Raw genomic sequence first — 13315 nt, forward strand, 5'->3', positions numbered from 1 at the left:
CGCCTCATGGAGTATACTCCACGTATACGCCTTCTCACACGTTGCGCCACATTATCGCTATGGCGTACATGCCATGTGGTGCCCCACTCCATCACATGGAGTACACTCCGTGCGTACTCCCTTCACACATGCTACGCCACATAGAGTACACTTTACGTGTACTCTTCCCGTTTCACACAACACCACGCCACCATTACATCACATACTCCACAAGGACACTACACAATACAATCCACAACACTACACAGTACAATTCACAACACTACACAACACAGTTCCCAACTACTCCCAACACTTCACCACACTGCACATCACAATACAGCAAACCCCACAAATACTAACAGCACAGTCCACAACCTAAACAACTAATTAACATCTAACATAAATACGAGGGATAGAGAGTTATACCATTGACGGGAAAACCTGTGCGTTGTTCACTGATCATCACTATTGATGATGCCGGAATGGTCGTACGTGGCAGCTAACCCACGTACAGTGGCTGTCCACCATGTGTGGTGGCTGTCCACTACATAAAGTGGCAGTTTGGGCTTAGGGTTAGAACAAGGGAGGTCAAGGGAGGTTACTGGTGGAGCCATGGAGGCTCGGTGGTGGTGGCATGGCAGTCCACGGTGGTGGAGGGGAAACTGGCCGTGTGTGAGAGGGAGAGAGGTCGTGAGAGAGTGAGGGAGCATAGGTGGCAGATCAAGGCTATGGGTGGTTGGGATGGGTCGATGGTGGCCTAAGGATGCCGGAGAGGGTGGTCACACGTTGTGGGTGGCGGCGTACGATGTTGGAGGGAGGAGAACCTGTGCGTGAGGGAGGGAGGAATCGTGAGGTGGATGAGGGGGCTACTGGCCATGGGTCCAAGGGAGGAGAAAGAGGGAGGCTGGGAGGTGCCCGTGGTGGTGTCCGGTGGCCACCCACGGCGGCACTAGGGGCATGTACAGTGAACCCGTGCATGGAAGAGGCCACGTACGTGCATGGGAGGAAGGTGGTCGTGAGGTGGAGGCTGAGCTTGTTGGAGGATGATGGCCGGTGGGTGGGGAAGCTGCAGTGGAGGTGGTGGTGCTGTTGGGTGGCGCACGGCAGTGTAGCGAGCACCAAGCCCATTCGGGCTATGCATGGCCAGCGGGGAGAGAGAGACCGAGATGAGGGAGCTCGCCGGAGGGAGGTGGAGCTGGTGGTGGCGGCGGTGAGGCCTGCCGGCGCATGGCAGTGCCTGGTTGTGCAGTGGAGGAATCGGGCATGGGGGAGGGGAGTGCTGCTCAAGCCGAAGGAGAGGGAGGAGAGAGAGAGGGCTGGGGAAAAGTGAGGGAGAAAGAGAGAGGGGCTGGGGTTTTATTCTAAAACCCAACATCTGGGGATCTACGCAACGATCTAACGACGGAACTCAAACATTGATTTAAAAATGCATAAACGTTAACTTAATTAAAAGCACTTAGAGGAATTAAGGTAGAATATTATTTAAACTAAACTTTAGTTTACAAAATAATATTCATTCATCATTAATAAAATGATGAAGTCTTATTTAATATCTTTAAGAGAATAAAATCATTTAATTAATTAAAACTTTTAACATAATTTAAATCTCATAATATCTTAAATAGTTGAAATCATTTTAATAATGATATTAAAATTATTTCCGACAATTATAATATTTTTGGAGCTCTTCAAGAATATTATAATTGTCGTATTTAAAATCAAACTTAATTCAATGACATTGAAAATACTCCTTATAAATATTTCTATCACATTTAGAACACTGGGCATGCCCTAGAAGTCACATAATATCTTTGAAAACATGTAATCGGGGTTCAGCAGGCTCGCAGTTGAATTTGCTTTTGTCAAAAAGAAGGAACGTACGTTAGAAAGAAGAAACGTAAGTAAGAAGGAGGAGCAGGGTGTTACATAAGCTAAGGCAACAACCAGAGGGGTTGATGAAATAAAATCAAATGTAGTACTTCAGGGCCAGAAGACACAAAAAAATAGGTGGGATATATGGGGTAATTGGCTTAGATGCATTTTCATATCGATATCTGGTAAAATGATTACCACAAATATATGTACTTTCCTAACTCTACCTAAGAGGCAATACATTGGTTAAGCTAACCACCCCACAACTAATTCTCATCACACAAAAGAGGCAGAAACTAGTCACTTTGATCACATAAAAGTGAGAGTGGGATTGAGCTTTCTGTGGGAATGAGACTAAAGAAATTAGCAAGTTGAGATGCCAAAGATATCCCAAAAATTCGACTAGTGTTGCAAACAGATTTGCAGTGTTTGCTCAAGCAAGGATCCAGAATCACACTACACCGACCACACATCAAGGAGCCTAGGGTTTGCCATTTCTCCCTCTGCTTTCACTCTCTCTCTCTCTCATCAATCCTTTTTCTACACTTTTCTTAACACTTTGCTGTGAAAAGGGCTCAAATAAACACTTTGTTGTGAAAAGGGCTCAAATAAACCCAAAGAGGAGAAAGATGAACTCATTGACCGTGTTCGGGTAATGCATGTTTATAATACGGACTTCGTTAGAAACCTTTTTACCAAATTTCAACACTGAATATTAATATAAATGCATACATAATTGTTTACACTCATTTTTCATAGGCCGACTTTATATTGGACTGGACACAAAGTTCCCATCGTGAGTGTGTGACAAACGCAGTTGCTCAAAAATACAATGCATTCCACTATACTACACAAACAATACTTGGGGTATGGAAAGCACAAAGCGGCACTTTTCGATGGGACGACCTGGGTGGAGAAGCTCGTATGTGAACACTTATGTGCAATGTGGTCAAGTGAAGGTTTCAAGGTAAATGTACAAATGTTTAAGTTATTGTTTTTACAAGTTACATAATATTGCTAAATGGTTATTACTAGTGCAGGAGGAATCAATTTATATGATGACTCATTAATGTTTGCATATGTTAAATCACAGAAAATGTCAAAGAGAAATAGAAAAAATAGGATGAAACAATGGGTCAACCATACGAGTGGCAGAAGCCCTTCGTTAGGATTATGGAGAAAATGGTAAGATGTAGTTGGTGACATGTCAAACATGGTTTGCTAAGTTATTTCTTGTGTTTATAGTTTGGAGTACTTAACAAATTGTTTTGATGATAAAGAATGAACAAGGTCCGAATCAAATAGTTTTTTATAAAGAGATGCATTGGTAAAAAACGAAAAGTAGATTTATCATTGACACACCAGAAAACAATTATGTAAGTGGTTTCTTTTATGTTTAATGAAATAAATCTTTTTAAATAGGAATTTTAATGATATTCATGCTTATCTATGGATGCAAAATCTTATGCTTGAGTGGTTGGATGAGACCGAGGTGGATGCAGGGAACATTGATGAAGCTAGTAATGCAGTGTTTAGGGAGGTTTTAGGACACCGATCAGGTTATGCAACATGACTAGGCCACTCTGTTATACCTAAACCATCTCTTTCATTGCGCAACAATAGGCATTATCAACGCATTGTGGAAGAGAACGAGAAGAACAAGAATGACGCAACATTGTACAAGAACCAGTTATAGGCATTGAGAGCTGATTTACAAGAATTCAAGAACTAATTTAAAGACTGAGAAATTGATGAATACTCGCATGACTAATCTGGAGTGTCAAAGGGAGTCTCATCAAGAGACTCACATTGATGCCTATGCATCTATATCACATGAAATCACCCCTGCTTTTCATTTTTTGGAAGGATTTTTGAAGTATTTTTTGAAGCTTGAGCAGCCAGTTGATGGTGATGGTGGTATTTTGTTGAGCAACTTAAGATGTGTCTTGGTTGGAAGTGTTAGGAAGATCATACGGCACATGCACATGGAGAGGTACAAGTTGTGTCCATGTATGCAATTATGTTTCCTATATTATCTGATTTATGTCCTACCATATATGTACATGTATTTGAATGCGAGTTATGTGACACTTGCTAGATTGGTTGTTGGAGATGAACTGATAAAGTAGAGACTGCATTTTAGATTATTTGCATTGGATACATACATATGAATCATTAAATGATCCAGAAAATAACTGGTAAGGCCTGAAATTGTTTGTTAGTGATGAGATATCTTTACTTGAGGTTGTCAGGTGATCTGCTAGTGTGGAAATTTTGCTGATAAAATCTCCAGTAATGGTTGATGTTTTCTTATTACTTGCTTTTGCAAGTCTGTAGCTTGTAGCAAGGGGACTGGATGGGACTAGTGCTAAAGACACAATGCTACCAGCTGAGACAAACAAGTCCATTGGAGGAGGTGCATTTTTTAGCTTCCACCATAGCTGTGTTTGACCAGTAAAGCAAACACCATGCAGTTCTATTGAATCTAAATATATGAACTGCTTATGCAAGTTGCCATATAATTGGAAATTATATGTGTGCGATGTGCAACTTTATTTAGGCTGCTTGTGAAGTTGAACTTTTATGTGGACCTAGTTTTTTTTTTATCACAGAAGTAATATTACTATTAGATGTGTATATATGATGCTGATGTGTCTTGTTTGGAGTTGGTAGAGTTTTAATCACATATGTGTACTTGATGATGGCATTAATGCAGCAGTGTTAAATTACAAAGTATATAAAATTGCTTGTGAATGTTATTTTTGATGTTTAATGATAGTAGATGTCAAATGGATCATTATAACAATGGCAAAAGATTGGACAAGTGTCAGGTTGCCAAAATATTATTGATGGCCTCATCTCAATAGAGGTAGCAAATATCTAGGCATTAAGGGTGACTAATATGTAATTAGAAATAATATTGTTTGAGGACAATGCAACCCAGCAATCTATGTATATGAGTTAGCTGGAGTGTTCTATTACCTGCAATGCTGCCAAAGTGCATAATAAGATATATGACTCATTATTGGCGAACTTACAGGATAGCAATGCGAATGCCATCCATGGATGTATAAAACTAGATATATTATGATCTATATAGTAGGACTTTAATAATAATAATCCTATGTCTTCTATTCTATTTTAAAAATTGTAAAATCATTATGTGGCAACGTGTGGTTGGAGTTTTACATCACATCCTAATTAGAGGAGTGCTCCCCTCACAAAGGGAGATAATTGAATGACTTTAACTAAACAATTAGAAAAATATTCTTAATCATTTTTTTAACCATATCCTATTATCATCTCCTAATGCAATATCAAGCAATGAAAATTAAAATATGATAGTTTTTTAGATAGCACATATATGAGTGGTTTTTATTAGGTGATAATTTGGAGCTAGATTATATTTTATTGTGATAAACAATGGATGCTTGGGGGGCCAAAACTATATACAACTTAGAGGAATTTTTAAATGCCATCAAATATAGTAAAGGTGTATTAGGGTTTTTCAAAAATATATATATATGGGGCCTTTTATTCCATTTTCTTCTATTTCTACATGGAGATTAATTATAAATGATATTATAATTTTATAGTATTTGTTATTTTCTATCGTGGAGGACATTTAGAAACCAATTTTGCATACTTTCAACGCATATAAAAAGAAGAAGAAAAACACAAATGAACCGATGTGTTGCGTTTAGCCACAATTGTGCCAAACCAAAAACCATATCATAAAATTCGAAGTGAATTTTTTTGGGACAATGCTTGGTTGCCCATCAAATGTGTCTACCAAATGTGGATACTAGTACAAATGAGTTTTTTTATTTAATTTTTTATTTTTCTTTAAGCATTTTTTAAACATCCTTCATCGTTAAGGAAAAAAATATAAGTTCACTAATAGTTACTTCTTTAATCATTAAGAAAAAATAAAAAATAAATAAAAATATATGAGTGGCAGCATTTAATGGGTATATTTGGTAGTCATACTATCATTTTCCATTTTTTATTTACATTCACTTAATATAATTCTCTAATATGAAAGATTAGAATTTGCTCATTAGTATTGTTACTATATATCTGATGATCATCAGATCGTAACAACTCCATATGCATACAACAATCATCTCTAATATGCAGAAAGGGAGTGTGAGCTCGTTATCGTCAAGGTAAGTAAATAAATAAATAAACAAGGTAGTTATGTGTTATGTTATAATTCTCTATTTATAACCGAAAATTAATGATGGAGATACCTTAAGCCCCGCCTTTCTATCATGTAAATTTGATTGTTATTTCGTGGACACTCGTCTTATTCGTATTTGTCCTCTACAAATATGCATACTAATAACCATTCTTCCAAACCCAATTTTTTCCCAAAAAAAAAAAAGAAAAGATATCTCTTGCTGCCATTTTCAAATATGACGCCAATACCTTGTCCCAAAATATATAAATTGATCAGCATAGAAAGTATTGCCTGAAAGGGAGTCTTGACAAGCTAAAAAGGCCTTATTTTAGAGAGTTAACATGAGGTCATGGTTCTGGTGTTTGATTCTCATAAGTATGGTAGTGCTAAGGGCTACTGATGCAACTAATCTAAGTCACGATATCTTTAATCCTTGCAAATGGTCCAAAGTCCTACCCCTAGGTTGTCCTAAAGAAGGGGGCCCTTCAAAAGAAGCAAACCACTACACTCGCAGTTGCAACAAGATTTTTCGTTGCTGCGGCGGACATAGCACCGGTACTTAAAAATCAAGCCTACAAAATTAATATTATGTTTGGTAATATAAGATTTCCAATGCAAACATGTTTTAACCCAAATATCTTTTTCCATTTCCTTCAAGGAAAATTTCCCCTAATTGTTAGTGGCACATGAAGGAGCATTAAGTTTTGTATGGTGTTTGAAAGGGTATGTTTGAAAGGAGCGGTAACTTAGGTGGAACAACAAGGTATTTTTGAAAGGGTGCACATTTTTCTACATAAATTTTTTCTATATAAATTTCCTTGTATAAAATTTCTATATAAATCAAACATTTTTCTAAATAAAGAATTACATACTGATATATTTTTATATTGGACAATGCTCGGGTGCACATTTCGTATATGCACACAAGTGCAAATGGTTTCTTTTTTTCTTTTTCTTTTAAGCATTTTCTAAACATCCTTGATCATTAATAAAAAAAAATGAAAAATTCACTAATTGTTAGTTATTTAACCAATAAGAAAAATTAAAAAATTAAAATATATGAGTGGGCGCATTTGAAAATCATACTAGCAATTTCCTTTTGATATTATAGGCCGGATCTAATGAGATTTACCATCTAACATATCATATCAAATTTCATCAATTTCTAAAATAATTTTTCCACAAAGGAAGCATTTCTCACATTAATTTCTTGACTAGACCTCCAAAGCGCAACACTTGAAAACTTGCAAGACCCATAACCATAAATATTGGCACAAAAATTATATTAATAATTTTTTTAATTATATTCATTTCATTAGTTATATATAGCATCCGAATGTTGTGGAATAGGTATTCATATTTCAAATATTTGAAAAATGATTATGGTTGTTGGCCACCATAGATAGCTAGAAGTTGGTAGTTTTTTTAGGTAAAAAATTTTGACTTTCTATTTTAGGGCTTTAATTTTCTATTTAGATACTTTAAGCCCCGCATTTCTATAATGTAAATTTGATTGTTATTTCAGGGACACTCATCTTATTCGTGTTTGTCCTCTAAAAATATGCATACTAATAACCGTTCTTCCAAAACCGATTTTTTCCAAAAAAAAAAAAAAAAGTATATCTCTTTCTACCATTTTTAGATGTGACCCCAATACCAGCTTGTTAGAAAATTATATAAATTGATCGGCATAGAAAGTATTGCAAGAAAGGGAGTCTTGACAGGCTAAAAAGGGCTTAGTTTAGAGGGTTAACATGAGGTCATGGTTCTGGTGTTTGGTTCTCATAAGCATGGTGGTGCTAAGGGCTACTGATGCGACTAATCTAAGTCGCGATGTCTTTAATATATGCAAGCGGTCCAAAGTCCTATCCTCAAGTTGTCCTAAAGAAGAGGACCCTCTAAGCCCTCCAAGCCCTCCGAAAGAAGCAAACCGCTACACTCGTGGTTGCAACAAGATTTTTCATTGCCGCGACTCACAGACGACCGGTACTTAATCAAGCCAACAAAATTAATATTATGTTTGGCAATAGAAGATTTCCAATGCAAACATGTTTTAACCCTATCTTTTTCTCTTTTCTTCAAGAAAATCCCCCCCTAATTGTTAGTGGCACATGAAGGAGCATGACGCTTTGTATGGTGTTTGAAAGGGTATGTTCGAGAGGAGCAGTAACTTAAGTGGAACAACAATGTATGTTTGAAAGGATATTAGCTAGGCCCATGAGCTTTATGTTGTTTCAATGTTTTAGAAAAAAAAAAAAATGAAAATAATAGTTTGGAAGGGAATGTAAGCCATATGAAAGTTCAATAATATATCCTTCTCATGTGTGTCTATTTCTTATTCTTCTTTTTAATTTTATCTTCTACTTCGTATTAAGAAAATTAAAATGCAGTCTATGTTTTTCCATGCAATATGTTCTTTTTAATGTATAAACACAAACAACAACCAGGTTAAAGGGACCAGAAGTCCAGAACTATGGCCAGTTGCAACTTGCAGGCATTGGATGAAAAATGCCTAAAAATACATAGTACATAACAAAGTTGAGAAAAATTGTTCAGAGACAGTTTAAATATAGTTATTCTATTTCTAAGTAGGTGCGTAAAACACATTATTTATATCATTTAAATGATAAGATTTGATTAGATTCAGCTTTTAAAATTTATATTTCAAATCAAATTATGACATGTAAGCAATTTATCCATTGTACTCTACACACTAACTTGAGAATATAAATTTTTGTCTAAATATAATGAGAATGAGAAGGTCAATAAATAAAATAGAAGTGCTAATTTCTATAGAAATTTATACAAATAAGTTCACAAATTAACGCAACTTAACATGACACACTATATATATATTTTACAATAAAAATAACTTTACACATCTGACAGATTACACTAAATCACGTCAGACTGTAAATTTCCTTATATAAAATTTCTATATAAATCAAATTTTTTTCTAAATAAAGAATTGACACAGGAGTATTCTACGTACAACTAGGGTGGGGAACCCAGTGTTTTAAATTTCGTACCGTACCGTACCGGCCGGTACGGCCGAAATTTTTCGTTTCGGCCTTCCGGCCGGTACAGGTACTATATATGTTCCGCATCGGCCAAAATACCGGCCGGTACCGGTCATACCGGACTAAATTTCGTTCTAGACGGCATTCCTACTATATTTCAGTTTGCATCGGGTCGATATTTCACTGGTAGCTTTTTTTTTTTTTTTTTTTCATTTTTCATACTACAAATTTATATTTTAACCCCTAATTTAGACTAGACTATTTATAATTTTTATATATATGTATTTATATATAATTTATTTATATATAGACTATTATTTTGAAATATAATTTATATATATATTTATATATATAATTTATTTATATATCGACTATTTCGAAATATTATCCCGAAACGTTATCCCGAAACGGTACCGGTACCGAAATATTTCGTTCCAGTGCTTTGACCGGTACGACGTCCGGTACGGTATTCAAAACATTGGAGGAACCACAAGGGAATTGCAGTCGATTTATTAAAAAAATAAAAGAAGTATATAGACTCAAACAACACGACGACCTGAACTAAGGAGGAAAAGCAGAGATTTTTTATCGCGGGGTCGTCTTCATGGAGGAGAGAAAGCAGAGATTTGGGTCTTTGGGTCGTCTTTGTGGGAGGAGAAAAAACAGAGGCTTCAGATCTAACCCACTCTATGCTTGTTGACGACATTACTCTAACCTACTCGAAAAGCACTTCGTTTTCCTAGGTCGTTGAAGTGGAGCTTCATATCTAACCCACTCTGTCTTCTTCTTTTTTTTTTTTGTGAGAATAAGCGAGAGCATAAAAGAATTTCTTTGCCTTTTGAATTTTTATAAACTGGCTGTCAATGGCTTCTAATTTCTTAATGTCAACTCATGAGCGAGAAGGCTTTCTGATGTATCAGAGCCGCTTATTTCACCATTTCTTTCTTTGCTTGACCAGAGCTTTGAAAATAGTTTTGACGTGACCAAACATTTCATCTTATTTCCAGTAACTTTTTTCGCATTACTTTTAGCATAGTTTGCATCACAAGAACCCTTTCCACCTCCTAATCTCATAGTAGTGAGCTCCCATTTCAAAGCCTTTAGAGCATTAGTATTAGATTGGCCATCCTATTCTTCAAAATTTAACTAATTTGTAATTTTTTTACATTTAACTAATCATTCAAAACTTGAAGTCTATATTAGATTAGTCATCACACTCTCTATAATAATAAAATATTATTATTTTTTATTACTTATATTTTTTAATTAATTTTTATTTTATTTTCATAATCTTCAATAACCTCCAACAAATCATCTTTATTTTTATTCTCACAATCTAACAATTTATAATATAATAATCTCATATGTATATAGATAGTAAAATCTCATATGAATAAAAATATCATATCTATAATATAATAATCTAAAAAAATACTTTTAGACTTGTTATAGTTCTTTTCATATTTGAAAAGAAGAATGGATTTACTGTAGCTTATAGTTTGGATGAAAACAATTTAGTTAATTCAATTTGAAGCAAATATAGATGATATTTGCTAAATTTGAATATGAAAAGGCATTTGGCTAATCCAATGCCAATGCTATAAATTCTTAGTTGTTGGCACGACATCTCATTCCTCCTCCGTGTTGATTGATGTAGACCTTGAACTCCAATGAGAGCCAGCAGGGATTAGGGCCCTAACTGAACAAGGAAGCTCAAGTGTGCTGTTTCCAGTAGATGTGGTAGCTCTAAGATGCTCGAAGAAAAGGACCTGTACTACAACTCGCAAAGGCAGCCGCTCATTTTGAACTGCATGCAAGTAGGCTTCCATTGACATCTTCCAACAGTCTATCAACCTGCATATTCTCTTCCTCTCACTCCTATTGATCTCAAGGTGTTTCTTATGCAAATAGCATTTCAGATCTCGAAAGAAAAGTGGGGATAATGGTGGGGAAGACGAAAGGAAAAGGGGATTCGGGGGAAGATAAAGGGATTCGGTGGACTGAATGCACCGTTTTAACCAGTTGAATGAAACGGTAGTGTTTTAATTTATCTATATTAGCTACGGTTTCCCGACGATTCGACTTCCCAATTACCACTAACATTTTTCATACCTTCAAAACGTTATGCACTTGGAAACTTGCAAGATCCACAACCTAAAATATTGGTACAAAAATTATATTAATAATTATTTTAATTGTAGTCATTTCATTAATTATAGCATCGGAATGCTGTAATAAAGAAATATTATATGACAATAAATCTAAATTAAATTAAGGGGCAATGCTTACTAGGATATTCCTTGACAGCTAGAGTAGCGAGCCCATTAAAGTAGTAGGTCCCATCGGACTTTCTGAACTGTGCCCAATAAGAGAAAAACGGGTAGCTCGCGTGCCAGGTCACCGAGTCGGGTTTATGACACCCACCCTCGGGTTGAATCGGGTCACAGGTTTTCTTCCCCTGCGAGCACGCGTAGGATAATGCCAACCCCACCTCGCTCCTATTGGCTCCCGTCTCCACCACGCACCATATCTGCCCCTTGTACGGCTCATTGTTCATCGGCCTCGGCAACGGCTTGTACTTCGACTCCGCCGTCTCTCCGAAGAGGTCCATCTCATACACGTTCGACCCGTTTGGGTACAGTGACCCAACATTCCGCTCCGTACCTACACCTGGTTTTTGGTTCTCGTTGAACACTGAACAAGGAGAAAATGAACGACGACAAGATTCAACCCGGACGAGCCGGAGTACAGACTGGCGGTTTGGACGTAGGTTCTTTACTACGTTGCGGTTGTAAGTGGCAACGTTGTAGATATTGCATCCCATTTGATCGAAGTCGCCGCCGTTGGGCCAACCCGTTTTGGTGATCCATATGCGGATATCAGGATAACCGAGTCTCTTCATCGTGAAAATTACAACGTCCACCATCTGGTCGAAGAGGTTGGTGTAGGTCAGGCCCGAACCCGGATCTGTGTACGTCGTGTTCTCGGCCCTGAACAGAGCGTAGTCTAGTTTGATATTGACTGGGTTCAAAAACTAGGGGAAATACGGGTACACGTCAAGGAAGAAGGATTTGGTCCAGTTCAAGAACTGCAACATCGGTTTTACGATCCGCACAGCAATGTCGGACCGGAACGTATCGTTAGAAGGTGGAAATGAATATTCGAGGATGTCCATGGCGGACGGAGTCCCAACCTTGACCTTGTAGATCCCTTGGGCTCTTAGGATTCTTGATTTTGAGCATGGCGGGAACGATGTTGTACCAGCTTTGGGTGCTAGAATAGGAGCTGAGGATTTCGTTTCTGACGAGGAGGTACCGTATTATAGTATGCAGGTAAAACGGTACGACGTTGGAACACTGGTCTACAACGGTTTGGTTGGAGGAGATGTTGGAGATGACCTGGTTGGGGACCATGATCGAGACCTTAAGGTTTGTGTTCTTGAGGGATTCGAGGATTTCTGCATTGGCGATGTAGATTTTAACGTGCTTGGCTTTGAGGGATTTAATGAGCTCTACCGACCGTGACGGCGATGGCAGATTATTTCCCAACTGACCATAGTTTACCCCCACCTTGCCTGAGATCTCTGCGCCTACAAGCAAAATATGGTTTAAGAGCACATTAAACGAACCCCACAAAACCACTTTCGAGAACTTTTGAGCAAAAAAGAACTATGAACTTACTGCAGACGGAAACCAAGTGGGAGAGAATGAGCAGAGGAACAAGACCCAGACCCATCTTCATTGTACTCTACTGCTTCCTGAACTCATGAACTCAGAGTGAAACCATCCCAAGAGGAAAAAAAAAAAGAAACGAAAAGAAAGGAAATTGTTGTAGCCTGAATGAGATATGAAGATTAAAAAAAAATGAAGATAATAAGAGTGCAAAGCAGAAGATGTGGAGCATAGAGATTGTATGAGCTATGGGGTTCTGGCAGGTATGGGGAAGATTGAAGCTGGTTGGAAAGGTGGGTTGGAAAAATGATAAGGGAGTTGAACTAAACCCCACCGACCAACGGTGTCAAAAAGAGAATGAAGGGGTTTGGGGAATAACACTCTTTTTTTATTTGCAGTCAGCTTTGTGGAAAGAAAAGATAAAAGAAAAGGAAATCAGAGTGTAACCTGCTGAGAAAAGAAAGCGAGGTCGGATGGATGAAGGGACATGGTTCGTTTGTAAGGTAACGTCATTGTCAAGCTTTTTTGCTTGCAGTAAAAGCTACTGTGTTAAAGCTTAAAGCTTGGTTTCCGAGGAGGAAGAAAAA

At 37.3% G+C, this 13315-nt stretch overlaps 1 pseudogene; it reads right to left on the reverse strand.

The window, feature by feature from the left end:
• Window positions 1–10685: 10685 nt before the first annotated feature.
• Window positions 10686–12792, reverse strand: LOC108996117 (annotated as a pseudogene).
• Between the last annotated feature and the right edge of the window lie 523 nt (window positions 12793–13315).

The sequence above is a fragment of the Juglans regia genome, unplaced genomic scaffold (genome assembly GCF_001411555.2).
Source record: "Juglans regia cultivar Chandler unplaced genomic scaffold, Walnut 2.0 Scaffold_636, whole genome shotgun sequence".
In the NCBI taxonomy this organism is placed as follows: domain Eukaryota; kingdom Viridiplantae; phylum Streptophyta; class Magnoliopsida; order Fagales; family Juglandaceae; genus Juglans; species Juglans regia.